This window comes from Dama dama, chromosome 6 (genome assembly GCF_033118175.1).
Source record: "Dama dama isolate Ldn47 chromosome 6, ASM3311817v1, whole genome shotgun sequence".
NCBI classification, from domain to species: domain Eukaryota; kingdom Metazoa; phylum Chordata; class Mammalia; order Artiodactyla; family Cervidae; genus Dama; species Dama dama.
Genome location: NC_083686.1, coordinates 14505575 through 14523872, shown reverse-complemented (window position 1 = coordinate 14523872; position 18298 = coordinate 14505575). Strand labels below are relative to the sequence as shown.

The 18298-nt window shown below is 41.0% G+C and overlaps 1 protein-coding gene across 1 annotated transcript in view; it reads right to left on the bottom strand.

Moving 5' to 3' along the window:
• Positions 1–15219, bottom strand: part of SPARCL1 (SPARC like 1) — a 50483-nt gene extending 35264 nt beyond the window's left edge. Inside the window, exon 1 of the mRNA XM_061145535.1 lies at positions 14796–15219. The gene's annotated coding sequence lies outside the window, so the exon portion shown is untranslated. The remainder of the gene's footprint in view (positions 1–14795) is intronic.
• Between the last annotated feature and the right edge of the window lie 3079 nt (positions 15220–18298).

Sequence of the window (18298 nt, the reverse complement as noted above, 5' to 3'; positions counted from 1 at the left end):
CACCTTTCAAAGCCGACCTAGCCCCTGAAATGATCAGTTACATTAGTCCCATTCTTTGCCTGCCTTTAGTTCCTCTCCCAACCCCCTAATTTATTTTGTTCCCAACCTCCTTGGAATGTCTTTTCTCTCAACGCCAGGTTCTTAGCTTTCTCCTTTGACTGCTCTTATTTGAATTTCCCTTATTAGTTAAACTCTACCAGCACATAAAACCTCTTTGGATTCAATGGAAATTGTCCCTGCTCTTTTGTGAACAGAGTAAGTTGGTTGTTGAGTTCAGCTAGTTGGGAAAAGAATCTCAAGTGCTTTCGGCTCTGTGAATGTACCAAGAATCATTCACTGGGGTCGTTCTTTTCCAGGATTAAGAAAAACAGCAAGTCATACCTAAGAACAGTTCCAAGTAACCTCATTCTCATGGTGTTGGGGAACAATGGTGGGCTTTGAGGAGTAGTTTTGGGAACCGCTAATGAGAGCACTCACTCCAAGCAGAAGTCCCTTCAGAATTCCGTTCATGGTCACAGGGGCTTCTCACGTGGCCAACATGCTGCATCAGAGAACAACGGCCCACCCCAGTGGTGCAATGTTACTCCTCATCTGCCTTCTGTGAAAGCCGCAGATACAATAAACCCTAATGGATTTCATGGCTGGGGTTTGGGGAGTTCTTTGAAAATAGGGTGAAACCCTTAGGCTTATTTATGCTGTCAGAGGGGATGTTCTAGAAAATTCTTTCAAGCAAGAAGAAGACACAGCTGGTCTACAGCTGTGCATTCTGCCTTTCCCACATTGGGAAGAGATTTTGTTCCTCTGAACACCCACACATCTTCCATTTGCTCCCTCAGATTCATTCCACACCCACTCTCTGGCCTTCTTCTTCCTGAGCTGCCCCAGGGCCTGTGTGAACTGCATCAGCAGGTTTTCTTGCATGATGGTTTCTGTTGGGTTCAGCCAATGGGGTGCATTGTCAGGAGAGCTTGGAGGGAAGGAGGAGAGTAAAATCAGGGAATATATTTTCTCAGCACCCTCTTGGTGACTATGTCCCTCACCTGAAGATCAGTGTCCTCCACACAGCATTTTCTGAGTTCAAAAAGTTTTCCTCTCCCTGCTTCATACAAGTTTAGCTCTTAGTAGTCTATTCCTACAACCCCTTGTGACTTCGCTATGCCCTGCTCACTCTTTAGTAAATCACCCCTTAATTTCACTCTTCTCAAATTCCCTGGAGAAGGGAATGGCAACCCACTCCACTATTCCTGCTGAAAAATCTCATGGGCGGAGGAACCTGGAGGGCTACAGTCCACGGGGTCGCAGAGAGTCAGACACGACTGAAACACACTCAAGTCCACAAATTCAATTTTCCTGCCTGGATCCATCATTTCCTTGCTGGGACTTTAAACCACACAGTCTTTGATTCAAATTTAGGATTCATGGGTTTAAATATAATTCAGAGCCACTGCCAACAAAACTTCCTCCTGCTCCCCTGTCCTGCCCTGTTTCAAGTCTTTCTATAGTAGCTATAGGGACACACTCAGAATCCTAGAGTTGGTATACAGATTATTAGGATGAAGACATTTGAAATTCAATAGAAGCAAAAAGAAACCTTCTCAGAGCTTCCCTTGTCTAACTAAAAACAGAAAATTTGAGAAGTGAGAACTGTCATATAAATTCCCTCTTCAGTGTGGCTTCTACTCCCAGAAGAGAGACCAAGAGTTAATCTACCATAAGATCTACTCCTCTTCAGGGGAGTTCTATGACTTTGAAGAAGATAGAAAAAACACTTACATCTTTATAGGCAAGTATCACAAACTCTTATCTCATTTGTTCTAAAAACTATTTGTCTTTCCTAAAGAAATCTTTTTGCTCTTCCCATAGAAGCTGTTTCTCTCCCTTCTCTTACTGCCACTGTGTTAGGTAGGCAAGCCTTTAACAACTTAAGGAAAAAGCAGAGACATTACTTTACCAACAAAGGTCCATCAAAGCTATGGTTTTCCTAGTAGTCATGTATGGATGTGAGAATTGGACTATAAAGAAAGCTGAGTGCGAAAGAATTGATGGTTTTGAACTGTGGTGTTGGAGAAGACTCTTAAAAGTTCCTTGGACTGCAAAGAGATCCAACCAGTCCATCCTAAAGGAAATTAGTCCTGAATATTCATTGGAGGGACTGATGCTGAAGCTGAAACTCCAATACTTTGGCCACCTGATGCAAAGAACTGACTCATTGGAAAAGACCCTGATGCTGGGAAAGATTGAAAGTGGGAAGAGAAGAGGACGACAGAGGATAAGATGGCTGGATGGCACCACTGACTCAATGGATACGAGTCTGAGTAAACTCCGGTAGTTGGTGATGGACACGGAAGCCTAGTGTGCTGCAGTCCATGGGGTTGCAAAGAGCTGGACTTGACTGAGTGACTGAACTGAACTGAACTGAACCTTTGTTGGCTTCTCTATATGTGGGAATAACCCTTTTCTCCTATTAATCTGTATTTGGTCAGTTTAATTTGCAGACCCCAATTACTTAACATAAGAGGGTAGAGGAAAAAGTTTTTCCTCCCTTACATATCTTAGCAAGTGCACATATTTCTTTTTAAATGGAACATATCCGTCCTTCTCTTTGGAGACAATAAAAAATACAAGATATTACGTGTGATTAGCACTCAATTAAGATGATTTCACACAGGATTTGAAGGTGTTATAGAATAGAAGAATTTTAGAAAGAAATATGGGCAACTAGCTCTGGGAATGTTTTGTGTTGGAACTTGGCATTTTTCACTTTACTCTTCCATTTCCCTTTTCATGCAGTCTCTAGAATGTCCTGACACCAGGATTAATCTGGAGACTTGGGAAGTAAATGAGTCTCTCTGTTCTTTTCCTTTCCCACACCAAAGGAAACACAACTTATTAGCTTAGGTTGACTGAACACTTCTAAGAATACTGGTTTTAGATGATTAGTCCCAGAATGTGTAGAAATTTGCCTAATCAAGAGTAATCTACTTAGCCAAATTAAAACAAAATTGTATTTTGGGTGAAAAATACTACACAAGGGAATCTGTTGTTAATTGTTTTTGGACAATGGCTATTTTGGGTTTCATGGCACTGATACGTACACACCACATTCAATAACTGGCTATGGATCTCTAGAGATATTAACCCCTCTAACAAGATGCTGGGAAGCGTGAGGTGAGTTTGCCACCTCCAGCCATGACCACGACATCAGAACTTACTCTGGCCACCATCTAAACACAGGATTTGGGAAAAATAAAACAACAAAGAACCAAATTTAGAGTAAGCATGGGCTGGAATTGTGTGTGTCACCTTTTGAGAAAGAAAAGAAGTTAATTATATCCAGATCTCAGGCCATGGTAATCTCCAACTTTCTACCCAGGTTATTTTTCAAATTATAAGAAACCATTTATTTTTGAAATCAATCACTTTGCATTGTTTTCCTATCACAGAAAGACATCAATCATCTGTTTTTATAGGTGAGCTGATGCTCGTACTTTCCACCTCTCTGTCCCCCTGTACTTATCTAAAAAGATACTGATGCAAGACCATTGGGTATGCCAAGGTCTATGCCAAAAAGCTCTAAGCTCCTGGTTTAAAACAAAAGCTTCCCATAGTTTTCTCTGCCTATATTTTAGAAATCATTGAAATGTTGTCCTAGAAAGATCTTAATCTATATCCCCTTAAAAGCTTGCTTTTATGTGTGCTGGAACCAGGAAGCAAGGAAGAAAAAGAGAAGGAAAGAAGACACTCGGGGTTCAGCATCTGTGTTTTGTTCCTTGTGAATTCCAACAGAATGTTTTGTCGATTTAGAGTTAGCTCAAAGTTGTTTGGTCCCCAGTAAAAGGCTGCAAAATCTACTGCACAAATGGTTTGAGAGTTAAAAATGATTCCACTGTGCTAAGGCAGCATGAGGGACTTTCCTGGTCAAGTATCCACCTGCCAATGCAGGAGACATAGGTTTGATCCCTGGGTCAGGAAAATCCCCTGGAGAAGGAAATGGCAACCCGCTCCAGTATTCTTGCCTGGGAAATCCCACGGACAGAGCATCCTGGAAGGTTACAGTCCATGGGGTCACAGAGAGTCAGACACGACTTAGCGAATAAAGAGCAACAACAAGAGAGGCAGTATGAAGATTTGATGTCTTGAAATCAGCTTTGACCCATAATCAAGATCAATTCTGACTTCTATAGATTTTAGGTCATCTTCCCTCTGTGTCTCTATCATTTTATACAGATAATTAGATAACTCAACTTGAATCACGTTAAAAATACATTACTTTGGGGGCTATTGAGGGTCACTCGGAATGGTGGATTCTTATCCTTGTTTATTTACTTTTATTAACTCTATGGGCATAGCAGTATTATGAAACTATGGTAAACTTTGTGCTGTGATTAGTCTCTCAACTGTGTCTGATTCTTTGTGACCCCATGGACGGTAGCCTGCCAGGTTCCTCTGTCCTTGGAGATTCTCCAGGCAAGAACACTGGAGTGAGTTGCCATGCCCTGCTCCAGGGGATCTTCCCAACCCAGGGATTGAATCCAGGTCTCCCGCAGGTGGATTCTTTACCATCTGAGTCACCAAGGAAGTCCAAGAATACTTGAGTGGGTAGCCTATCCCTTCTCTAGGGGAGCTTCCTGACCTGGGAATCGAACCAGGGTCTCCTGCATTGCAGGTGGATTCTTTACCAGCTGAGCTACCTGGGAAGCCCATGGTAAACTTTACCCTATTATAAAACAGAACAGAACAGAACAAAACAAAAGCATTTGTGTGTTCTTGTTCTGCTCATACTCAATTAAAAACATATGAGTTGAGCTTCCCTGGTGGCTCAGTGGTAAAGAATCCACCTGCGAAGGCAGGAGACATGAGTTCAATCCTTGGTCTGGGACGATCCCTCATGCCTTGAAGCAAATAAGCCCATGAACCACACTATTGAGCCTGTACTCTAGAGCCTGGAAGCTGCAACTCCTGAAGCCCACACACCCTAGAGCCTGTGTTCTGCAACAAGAGAGCCCACCACAATGGGAAGCCCACACACTGCAACGAAGACCCATCAGAGTCAAAAGTAAGTAAATAAATAAGTGACCCCTTGAAAAAAAAACTTGCAAGTTGATTGGATGCTCCTTCTAAAAATATTGCCCATTTTGGGGGTTAGGCTGCAAATCTGGGTCTTACACTTGTTCAGTGGACTAGAGTGATTATGTGGTAGCAATAATGATGTGATTGGAATGTGGTTGGTAGTTTCATTGTTTCAACAATTACAGACTTTTGCCAGGTATTTGTAAAATATGTGTTTCCATAAATGACTATCTTGAGAAGTGTCTCCATTTATCTCAATTAAGTTTTAGGAATTTGGGGTGACCCTTCTTCAAGCAGCACGGCAGTTTCTCATTATCCTCAAGGGAATGAGTTGGCTGAAAGGGTGGCATGGGGCATTAAAGATGTTAGGAAAAGGACTTCTCTAGTGGTCCATCCATTGGTTAAGACTGAACTCCCAATACAGGGGGCCCAGGTTCGATCTCTGGTCAGGGAACTAGATCCCAAATGCAGCAACTAAGACCTGGAGCAGCCATATAAAGAAATGAAAATCAATAAATGTTAAAAAAGATGTCAGGAAAAGATTATAGGAAGATATTGACTTTACAAACTCACTATTTTTTTTTTCTTGTTTGACATGACATTCCACATTCATTCAAAAAGAGAAGTCGCTTTGCAGAATCAAGAATGTATACGTGGAGGATTTGCTTTGCTCAACTAATGGATCCTTGAGACAGGAGTTTAGAAACTCCTGGGATCAAATAAGAACATATTTTTCCTTCTTATGGGAATGGCAGTAGTAATAGTATGACCATTGTTCCTAAACAAGGCAGGTCAAGATCACTGCAACTTTTCTGCATAGTTGCTTAGGAGAGAAGACAGAACACAGACACATCCTCAAGTCTGAAACCGCGTTGTTGAGTTTCCTTTTGTATCTAAAGGATTAGCTTTCACGGTGGGAGAGGTTGTAATTGGATTTCACCATGAAAGGAGATTGTAATTAGATTTCTCAGCAGGTCTATGAGTTCTGTCACTGGAAAAAAACAGAAAAGGGTCTGAATAATCTTCCCTCTAGCTAGAAGGGTAGCCCAGCCAAGCCTGCACAGATTGGTCTGAAAGAAACAGGTAGAATGGGCCATGTGGGTGTCAGCTACTCTTGACCTCTGATAGAGTAATGTCAGCTCTGGTCTCCAAGACGAAGTGTGTGGTCCTTCAGGTTGAGGCTAGAAAGCAGTGCAAGTAACAGCTAAATATTGCTTGGCATTTGATAGGAAACATGGGATATTCCTCCGAATGAAGCCCTCTGACTCTTGGTCTGTCTCTTGGTTTCCTAAAATTTCTACCTCTTAGAGAAGGCAAGGGCACCTAAAGTTTGGCATATTCTAGAATTTGGCATTCTCCATCTAGATTTAGACGGGATTTAAACAAACAACCAGAAAACATTTTGGGCACTGTGGTTCATTTTGAGTTCTTATTTGTATTGGTTCCTTTTTCGTTTCCATAATATTTTCTAGAAGTTTAAATTGGAATAGGGTTGGGTCAGAGTAGGTATTGTATTTGATTTATTTTCAGTTCCTATAGATTTTTTAGAAAAGAACATGAGTTTAAATTTACATTTAAAATGTCACATTTTATTTAAGTTCTGCTTGTTGCCTTGCCATATAAATCTACTTACTCCAAACATCTGTCTCCATGGGGTACTCCGTATCTTGCTACATCTCTTCTCTCTTCTTATCCCCCTGCTCTTTCTTTTTCTCCTAAGCATTGACAAGCTGTCTGACCACTGAACTGGAATGGAAACATGGCCTTCCATGCCTTTGAAGTCAGGAATGGGCTTGGAGTCTACTCTTTTCCATCTCTTGAGTTGGCTATGTCAACTCCTTGGAAATCTTAGTGCTGGCAGTTATTCTTCCAAGTTTTTCTGATTGAATTGTCCTCATGTTGACTCGAGTTCCCCAGGCAGCCAGTATCTACTCTACCATTGTTGGTTCCTTCGTTGGCCGCCTCAGCCAAACTTATAAGTCCTACTCCTTCTCTTTGAGAACTAAGAAACGTCCTTTACCATTTTCGGTTTTCAAGGCAGATGATGACTACTTGATCTGATCATCTTGCCTCATTGGAAGTAAGAAGAACTCAGCACGACATAACACATGCCCTAGGAAAAAGCACTGACCGTTTTCCCTGTTACTTCACTTTTCTTCTTACTATTAGTAGCTTGTTTCCCGGAGTATGTACGTCCACACTTCCAAATAAGGCCAGGTATCTTTTGTGAAGTTTGTTTATATCAGGGGAAGACTGTAGGCTGCTATTTTTAGTAATTATTGCAACTATGGAAAAATTTCCCTTCAAGGGAATGGAGTGAACAAAATGGTTATTATAGATACTTCATTATGAGACTCCAGCAGAACATTCTCCTCCACCCTGCCTTTACACATAGCCAAAGGCTTTGTTATCAGAGAGCAAATCCCTTAGTCACATTTTGGCTAAGGTATACATGTTGTTACCTGATCCAGAGTAAACTCTGTTGCTTCAGGGCTTTTAAAGTATTAGTGAATCTCTTGGGAGAGCTCTATAGCTGGGTGTTACAGTAATCTGAAGGATTAAGAAAGATGGCTTTCTATTTTGAGTTCTCTGCTGAATCACCATTTGACATCAAAGTGTTCCAGACTTGCTAGTGTATGATACACTCAGACTCAAAGATGCAGACTTTTCTAAGGCTCTGACCTTCACCTGCCTGTCATCTTGACTAACTGAACCTACATCACTTTGGAACCAAGGTCCATATAGTTAAATCTATGGTTTTTCCAGTAGTTGTGTACAGATGTAAGAGTTGGACCATACAGATGTTGAGTTGGACTCAACAAAGATGTTTCAGACTTGAGGATGTGTCTGTGTTCTGTCTTCTCTCTTAAGCAACTATGCAGATGTAAGTTGGACCATGAAGAGCATGGAAGAATTGATGCTTTCAAAATGTGGTGTTGCAGAAGACTCTTGATAGTCCCTTGGACAGCAAGGAGATCAAACCAGTCAATCCTAAAGGAAATCAACCCTGAATATTCATTGGAAGGACTGGTGCTGAAGCTAAAGCTCCAATATTTTGGCCACCTGATGCAAAGAGCTGACTCTTTGGAAAAGACCATGATGCTGGGAAAGATTGAGGGCAGGAGGAGAAAAGGGCGACAGGATGAGGTGGTTGGCTGGCATCATCGACTCAAGGAACGTGAGTTTGAGCAAGCTCTGGGAGACGGTGAAGGACAGGGAAGCCTGGCATGGTGAAGTCCATGGGGTCGCAAAGAGTTGGACAAGACTGAGCGACTGAACAACAACAGCAGATGTGAGTCAGCGACTTAGCAGCAGCAGCAGCAGGCAGGGATAGATACGGTTCATACCCACTGGATCTTCAACTCTAACCAGAAGTGAATATTAAACATGATTCAAGCAGAGGATAGGGCTGCCCTGGTGGCTCAGAGGTTAAAGCGTCTGCCTGCAATGCGGGAGACCTGGGTTCGATCCCTGAGTCGGGAAGATCCCCTGGAGAAGGAAATGGTAACCCACTCCAGTATTCTTGCCTGGAGAATCCCATGGATGGAGGAGCCTGGTGGGCGACAGTCCACGGGGTCGCAAAGGGTCAGACACAACTGAGCGACTTCCTTTTCCTTCCCTTTCAAGCAGAGGATAAGTACTTTTATTGCTTAGGGAATAGGGTGTTATGGGGACCTGCATAGGCTTCATGTCTCCCATGCTCTACCTCTCAGAGGAGCTGGCTTTCTCTCTGTCCCTCAAATATACCATGATACCTCCTGCTACAGGGTCTTTGCACAAAGTACTGACACACTCAGAATTCTTTTGCCAGCACCCACTTGCCCCGACCACTACCATCCAGCACACACAGTTCTCATAGAGTTAATCTTTGTTTACCCTTTGGATCAAGGGAAGCCATCACTGACCTTGAATGGAGGTCAGTTTCCTTATATACTTTCTTAGAACAAAGGTGCTTTGCCTTCCTAACACTTATTAATCAGCATATAATTATGCACAGTTCATGCTCCATATAATGCAAACACCCCCCGCCCCAAATCAAGCCACAAAAAAAGAGGGATTTGCCTTATATTCTAGTACTTCTGATGTCTCCTGCATAAAAGGTCATGGTCTCAATTATTTCATTTTCAGCAACAAAGTACCATTTCAGGCAAGCAGCCTGAAATGATCTCAAGCAAGGCTTATTTTTGATCTTAAGAAGGTCACCTGGACAAGAAAAAAGGAGATGAAGATATTTAAAGTAGATTTAGTAATTATTCCTGAGGCATGACTTCATTTTTGCAAGTGTTGGAATCACACTGTTTTAGAAAACCACACTTTATAGACTCAGGTGGTTTTAAATAAGCCCTTTAAAGAGCACTGGAAAAAAGTCATGTAGTAGGTAATTAAATGTAGAGATCATAACCAGAGGATGAGAATTTATGCTTGGGGCTCAAATCTGCAGCAGCAGCAGATTTCTGAGAAGTGACTTAGAGAAGACAGATGATGCACTATTCTCTATTAGATAATTACAGAGTGGATCCAGTGAACACAATGATGCTAAAGATACACAGAGAGAGTTTTAAAAACATTGTTTCATGAAACAGGAGAATGGAAAAATCATTTTTAGAAGCATAAAATATTTTAAGTGATATGGGATTTAAAATAGCGTATTTGTAACAATAGAGTAAGTGTCCTAGGTATGCGTTACAATATATTATCCATCTGTGCATTTATGCTGGCCAAAGACTTTGGCTGAGGATCTTTTCATTAGAAAAATGAAGGTGACTTTTTGTTTGAGGTCACCTTATGTTTGAGCAAATGTACTTTAAAAAAAAAATTATCAAAGTCTAGTTGAATTACAATTTTGTGTTAATTTCTGCTATACAGAAAAGTGATTCAGTTATACACGCACACATATATGTTCTTTACAAAAATATATATTTTTCCACTTTTTGTTACTGCGATGGTTTGATTATTACCTGTCTCCCTAACTACATAGTAAGTGCCACAAGAACACAACCCTTCTCTGTTTGCATCTATAGTACTCCAGGCTTTTCACACAGAACTGCTGTTCATTCATTCAGCTGTGTCCAACTCTTTGTGACCCTGTAGACTGCAATACACCAGGCTTCCCTGTCCTTCACTATCTCCCGGAGTTTGGTCAAACTCACGCCCATTGATTTGGTGATGCCATCATATCAGTCGTTTGAGACATAAGATAAAAATATTTGTTTCATGACCTGAAAAAATAAGTAATATTTCAACACTGAAGAAACTAAAATGGATTTTTGTTTTGTTTTGTTTTTTTTGACTGTACCATGTGGCAAGCAGGATCTTAGTTCCCTGATCAGGGATCAAACCATGCCCAAACTAGTGTGTGGTGGAAGCACAGAGCCTTAACCACTGGTCAGCCAGAGAACCACTGGTCTACCAGAAACTTAAAAAAAAAAAAAAAAAAAAAAAGCATTTTAATGAAAGATACCTTTTGCCCTAGCATTAATTGAGAAGAATCTTTTTTATTCTTTATAAATGTAAAAATCCTCAATTATTCCCTTTTATTCTCTTAAGATACTCAAGGGTTCATGTTTAAACAGTGGCAATTCTGAGGCCTGTTTTCATTGTAGTTTACTTACTGGGAGATTCAAGGTTCAAAAAAGCCATTCTTATCAGAGTTAGACCTAATGAGAGGAGAATTAAAAGGGCTTCGACTTCTTGAGCACTTCCATCCATTGTTTCAGTGAACCCTGCAACAATCTATGAGTTAGCTGTTATTCCCACTTAAGACTCCAGGGAAACTGAGGCTTGGTGAGCTTTACAGCCAACCTTTACCACTGGGCAGAATCTGCAATAAAAGTCTTACACACAGTAGCTCATTCAATTCCCATGACAATTTTATGACCACTATTATCTCTCTTTTATATATGGGAGGATGAGGTGAAGAGGGGAGAAGATAAAAATCTAGAGAGTCTGAGTGCCAGGATTCCAGGAAACCTACCCCTGTATCATACCCCTTGATTGATAACCACTTGGATAAACGCATGGTGAAGCTGGGAGGAGGTAGTGGGGACTCAGAAAATGGCTCTATTGTGGGGCGTGCAGCCTGTGCTAGAAAGTGAAAGTCCTTGCTTTTTTTTTTTTCCTCCTTGGCCTTCCTGGTGGTTGTTCCCTGCACTCCACAGTAAAATGGTCAGCGTTTAGTAACTTTCTTGTTCATTGTCTTTACATCCATTCATTGACTCTTTAAAGGAAATGTTTGGCTACTGCCACTGGTGTACATAAGTTGGTTGCATAATAGGAAGGAAAGAAGCCAGGACGGGAGGCTCCATTTCTAAAGAAGGCTTTTTAAAGCCGACTAAGAGTGATTTCACAGAGAGGGTTGTGAAACTCGAGTCTCTCTATACGCTTTCATTGCTATGACGACAGGAGGCTCCTGCTGCATGTAGCCAGAAAAAGCAGCTGACATTTCGGTCCTAGGAACATAGGGGAGAGGTTTACAAAAACAAAAAACAAAACCCAAACCCTGGCGTGTGAATTTCAGTTAGAGAGAGAGAAAGAAAAAACTACCCCTGAGAGCAAGTCAAAACCCCTATTCTTGCCTTTAGAAAAGATAAGAAAGGAGAAATGTTGGGGCCTTCTCTCCCATCCAAGTAGCCAATAAAACAGATTTGAGCACAAAGCCCCATTTCGTCTCACCCTTCTTAACAACAACCTGAAACAGAAAGCTCACTTTGGTTTCACTTGACTTGGCCATTATGAAGCAACTAATTGATAAAGCAGTAATACTTTATGCTGAGCTTCCCCCCACCACCCCCCCGCCGCCACCCACCCACACACAAGGGAATTCACTAGGGTCAGATTTATTTATTTTTTCATTTCTTTGGATCAAGAGACAATTCAAAGAATATTTCTTTCTTGACCCCCAATTTTACTGCAAGAAAAATTATTCCAAGTGTGTAATCAAACACTTCCTCACTAGATTGGGGTTGACCCATATAAAATATTGATATTATGTATAAAACAGACAATTGATGGGAACATACTATATAGCACAAGGAACTCTACTTAGCGCACTGCGGCGACCTACATAGAAGGAAAATCTAAAAGGAGGAGATATATGTATACATACGGTTGATTTCTTTTGCTGTGCAGGAGAAGCTAACACAACATTGCAAAACAACTATGTTGCAAAAAATGAATTAAAACAAAAACAAAAACTTCTTCACTCTGTGTCTAGTATTCTGCCAGGTGCTGTACCTGACATTAAAAAAACATCTTATTTAAATCCTACAACGACCCTAGTGTAGGCATTATTATCAACATTTGCCTAATGGATGGGTAAATTCAGTCCAGAATGTGTGACGTGACCCCCCAAGCTCACACAGCCCGTAAGAGGCAGAAGTCAGGATTTAAACTCAGGTGTATAAGGCACTGAAACCCATGCTCTGCCTACTCTTCTGGGCATAGACCTGGCATTTACATTTTATTTTACAGCAAGTGTGTAACTACAAGGAAGAAACCCTGAGGGAAAACCTGGAGTAAATTCCCTTTCTACAGAGTTCCATTAGGAACATATAGGTAGTCTAGTGCTTTCATATTAGCTATGATTGATAGATTGATTCAAATGTATCAGGCATAGTTAATTTCTTCTCAATTCTCACAACAGATCACTAAGCAGTAACCAATCTTAAGATCCCGATTTCCACAAATGAGGGCATTGAGGATCAAAGAGTCATTTTCACAAAGTCACAGACCCTGGTAAAACCCAGATGTAAACCAGATCTGTATGTTTAAAGAGCCCATGATCTTACTCACTTTATAATACCATCTCCCTACAATCAGTCAAGCCCATACCACACACTCTATTCCCCAGACTTCTGACCATCTTTTGATGCCCAAGATAAAAATCAGGTTAGCCTCAGATGGTACCACTATTGCAAGCACAGCCCTTGGGGGAAGATGCGCTGTGGGCTTTGTGTGAACCAGTTTCTAGCCAAATTGGACATCCCTTGGGCAGTCAGGCCTACAGGGGAAGCTCCTCTGTAAGGGGCTTCCTTTCGGGGGCTTCCTTCTCCTTCACTGGAGGTTGTTCCAAAATGATATGTGGAGTCTGAAAAACAGTCACTTATATTCTTGGGGGAAAAAGATTCCCAACACATTCTGGACCCTGTGCTAAACAAATAAAATAGCAATGTTTTACGTTACAGATCAACTGAATAAAAATAACAAGCAGTTGAGAGGAAATGAAATGAAAAATGTTTGAAACTGTCCAGACACATCACTATTCATTTCATTTATGTCATCACTATTTATTATTTTTACTTAGTTGATAAGTGAAACTGTGCCTGAGTGCCTATTGGGGATTAAACACCAAAGGATCTGGAAAGGAAAGCCCAGGTCTTGAATTGCTAAATGGCTGTACAAAAATTCCCTGAAAGAAAATAAACAAGATTCATTAATAACATGTATATATTCTTTTCCAAAATGCGGAAAGCAGCACTGGATGGTCAGTAGATGAAACAGACTGCTGTGCTTTGCTGGATCTTACTGAATGGACAGAAATATAAACTTAAATCTTTCCTGAAAGGGGTGTCCTTTTTTTTTTTTCAATAGTCATAGTAAATGGTAATCATAACCATCAGGGTTGAGCTGAATAAGCTGTGAACTGAAAAAGACTGATATCCATGAGAAAGGGGAGAATAAAAAAAAACCGATTTCTGCTGACTTGGACCAAATGAACATTTCTATTCAGCGTACTTAGGCCCTGGGCCAGAGGGGAGCGCGGATATAATGCCAAGGTGACATATTTAACCTCTTTGCAGATTAATGGCAGTTCAAAAGGGATACACTCTCTGCAAGACCTCTTGGTTATAGTATCAACAACGTTGATCTGCAGTTGAAAGCACGATTTTCTCCTGCAGGGTGACCTCTAATTCCCAGGAGGAATGAGGGAGCATGGCTTGCATTATTGTTTTATTTTAGAAGATAGAGTCAGAAATGAAGGCACCTTACAATATATGAGTTATGAAAATTTTTTAGCTCTTTGATTCCCCTCCCCCTTAATCCCTTCCTAAATAAGACATTATTAGGAATTAGGAATTTTGTGTATGTGAGTATGTATCCTAAAAAATAATGGAAGGAGACCAGAGACAATGAGTCAAAAAACCCTAAAAGGGAATCAGGAAAAAAAATAGTCACAATAGCCAAAGAAATTATCAAAGATGAATATAATACTATAGAAATTTCCTTATCTTTTGGAAAAGCAAAATGTTCCATTTCTACACTGCTGTTAGGTAAAAGACTGGTACAGTGGTGATGACTGAATTACTTCAGATAACTTAAACAGGGAAAACACCCAAATTACTTTGATTTGAAAGTTTATTTTTAACAACCATTTTCCTTTTGATTTATTTAGTACAGTTAGTCAAGTATTTCTGCAAAACACATTTCAGGATTTCAGACTTCACCAAGATCTGAATGCTAGTCTGGCCAACAATATTTTTACATTTCTAAGCATCATTTATTAGTATTTGTTCTTTAACCATAGGGAAAAAAACACGAATTCTAGTGTTAAAATTCCCTAGTAAGTAGTTTTTCTGTAAATCATGCAAAAAGATTTTTTTTTTTTTCATTGTTCTTGTTAACAAGTGGTTTTGTATTAGGCAAAAATATTAGATTTCTCTATCCGACCATGCAAACTAGGTTATCAAATACAGTTAAGCCGATACAGTAAACTTCTTAAAATTTACCTTCAGGTAGGTGGCTGGACCCAGAGCCTTGGCAGAAAATTGCAGCCGAATCCTGTGTTTGCACACAGCCTGGAAATAAGTTTGACAAATGCCCAATACTGTTTAAATCTCTCCTTGTTTAGCTCTGCTTCTTTGCCCAGAAACACATTCAGGTCTACTGGAGTTGAAATTCTGCTGCTCTGTCAACTCGTCAGGGTCTGAGGTGACAGACGAATTCGGAGGTTGGCACTGGGACGTATTTCAGACTGTCATCGTTTTTTTTTGTTGCAGATTCCCGCAGTTCTCGGGCGGTCCAGCCTCTCCCGAGGAGGGCGAGGGTGCGCTGAGCGTCGCAGGCAGTGGAGACCCGCGGGAAGGAGCTCACTCTGCCCGAGAGAATGGGGTTAACTGTCCTCCCCTCAAGCTCTTGTTCTCAGAGGCTCATAACTTGGCCAGAATATAAGCACTTGGCTCCTTATGCTTTTTTTTTTTTTTTTTCCCCTCCCCTTCTCTTTTTCAAACAACTCTAAAAGGTTTTACAAGCAAGATCTCTTTTGGGGTGGGGGCGGGGCGGGATGGTGTTTAATTTTAAAAGAGACTGAAAAGAGACTCCATGCTGTGGTTTCTTCCTAAAGGAAATTGTGGGGGAGGGGGTGGTGGTGGTGGGGAGGTTAAGGAAGGGGAAAGAATAATCGTAGCAGATGCATTTTTACCTCCCCTGTGCAAAAACTGTTCTCACGAATGCATCTGAATTTAGTATCAGCAGGATATTGCAGGTACTTTAACCTTTTCAAAAGATGACCTTCAGAAATTTACATATATATGAAGCATTATTCCTTCATAGTATGGATCGCTTATATGCTGATCCAGAAATGTTGCAGTTCATAAACTATTCTTTCCGCAACACAACTCCCTACCATAACCCCCTGTATAATGTGTGATCTGTAAGAGGGAGCTTTCCCATGAAATAGACTTAGCATTTTCGTTACTTCTATATGTGTCTCATCTCTTCCACTGCAACTTCTACATTTATTGGACATTTGTTATGTGTCAGACACTGGTTAATAGTTTTTTATGCATCCATCTCAGCTGATCCTGCCAAGCCTGCAGGAAGTGACCATCACATCCATTTGATGATAGTGTGGTTTGGTGGGAAAGTCTGCACGTTTGAGGCCACACTACGTGGGTTTGCACATTGGTTCCTAACTGTGTATGACCTGGGATGAGTCACATAATGTCTCTAAGCTTCAGAATCCTTATCTATAAGATGGGGATATAGATAAGGAGATGATAATAGTGTCCATCTCAGGCAGCTGTTCTGCATCGTAAGTAGGTAAATACCTCCTGCCACCCAACAGATCCTTAAATGTTAGTGATTATGCTTTACATAAGGAGACGGGAGCTTGGTGAAGCTGAGTGACTTTTCCAGGGTCTCTAGCTTGTAGATTGTGGGGCAGGATTCCAACCCAGCTACCTTGCTGACTGATGCTACTCAATATCTAGGCTCTAACACCTCCTTCTCAGTGAGCTGCAAGGTCCCTGAGGGTGGGAACGTGCCTCTGTGTTTTCTCCATGTGCCTAGCGCAGTGCTTGGCATAAAGTGAATGTTCCATTAACATTAGGTAGGTCAGAGTTTAATGTAGCTTTAAATTTTACTACGCCAAATTTTATTATGCCAAAATCAGCACAAAAGCCAAACAACATTATCAAAAAGAAGGAAAAACCCCACCTGTAATTCTAGGCAAATACACCCTCAGACAATTGTCTTTAGTCACTTTAGAAACATTGGCCCTATTTATTTTTCAGATCGCTGCAAGAGAAAGGTAATAAGAATTATCTCAGTTTTGCAGTTGGGAAAATTTGGGAGCAGAGGAAACTGGGCAAGTTGCCTAGGAACTGCGAACAAGTCACGGTGCAGCTGGGAACTGTCTCAATGTCTCTGCAATCAGGATCGCTTGTTCCAGACCGCCTTGCCAGGCGCAGGATGAAATGACGTGATGTCCTTTTGCCTCAGACAATGGGATGTTTTTCCTTAGCCAAGGTCTGGGGTGTGAGCAGTCTCCTCAGAGAAGGATCAATGGGGTGGGCTGTGTTAGACTCTGGTTCTTTTCTGCCTCTGCACACATCTGAGTCTGAGGAGTGTGGGAGACATGGGCACCATTTCTTCAAAAGCTCTGAGGACCTCAGGTGTGGTGGGACTCTTACAGGGTATGTGTGTGAGAGCTAAGTCACTTCAGTCGTGTCCAACTCTTGTGACACTATGGACTGTAGCCCGCCAGGCTCCTCTGTCCATGGGATATCTCTCCAGGCAAGGATACCAGAGTGGGCTGCCATTCCCTCCTCCAGGGGAATCTTTCCAACCCAGGGAAGGAATCATGTCTCTCAAGTCTCCTTCATTGGCAGGCAGGTTCTTTACTATTAGCGGCACCTGGGAAGCCCTACAGGGTACGTAGGACAAGCGTTACTGAAGGTCAAGCTTTACTAAAGATTTTACCTGGAAAGGCTAAAGGGAATTTTCTCTGGGACCTAAAGTGTTAACTTCTTGTAACAACATTCCCTGTTTGTTTGACATGGTTTCATGAGATTGGTTTCAGGTAATTACATCAATTCAATGAGAATGTAGGGAAAGTTTCAGCTGCAGGGCTATGGGGAAAAGATTTGACCAAGGAAACTATTTTTTCTAATACTAAAATTGATATTTTATGTATTTACCAAATGATCCTAATAAAATTTCTTACAGAAATCTGTTAACATAACAAATAACTTGGTTAGAGCAAACTGGATTTATCTCTCAAATGTAAATATGTATCCAGGGAATTTGTAGGTGGCAAACCTTGAGAATTTTGACTCAGGATTTTGTTCTAGGTCTTATTAATCTATAATGATAAAAAGACCCATTGTATTTTTTACAACTAGATAATAGAGAAAAGAGGGAGTGTGTGAATTTAGTAAAAGGGCCTTGAATCCACAATATCTAAGTATGACTTTATTTTGGGAATGTTTATGGGCAGATGTCCAAACTAATTGTTTCTAAAATTGTTGTTTCTAAAATAGTTTACAGCTCATGAAGCTGAGGACAATAAGCCCACACCAATACCGCACTAACAGATGGAGCTGTGGAAGGGATTTAGAAACTTATCCAGTATGTAAATGTGATGGGAGAACTTTGATAAAAAGGAGCTTATTACATTCCTGCATATGAACTGACCCACATAAAATCAGCTTTGGTCAGAAGGGTCCAACAAAAGTCAGACCCTTGAAGTGTTTTTTCAAAGTTGGTGGTTTTTCAAGCTTTTAATGCTAGGACTCCCTTTTACCTTAGTGAAAGCTGTGGCCAAGCTCCTAAAATTCATCCATGACCCTCCCCTCCCCCAAGGGATTCCATGAAGTTAAGAACCTTTGATTCAGGTTAAGGGCCAGGGAACAAATTCATCAGTCCTCAAGCATTGGATAAGTCCTTTTGTTATACACAGCACAAATCTCTGATTAGGAGAGAAATGTCATAGTTCCTGCATCTTAAGAAC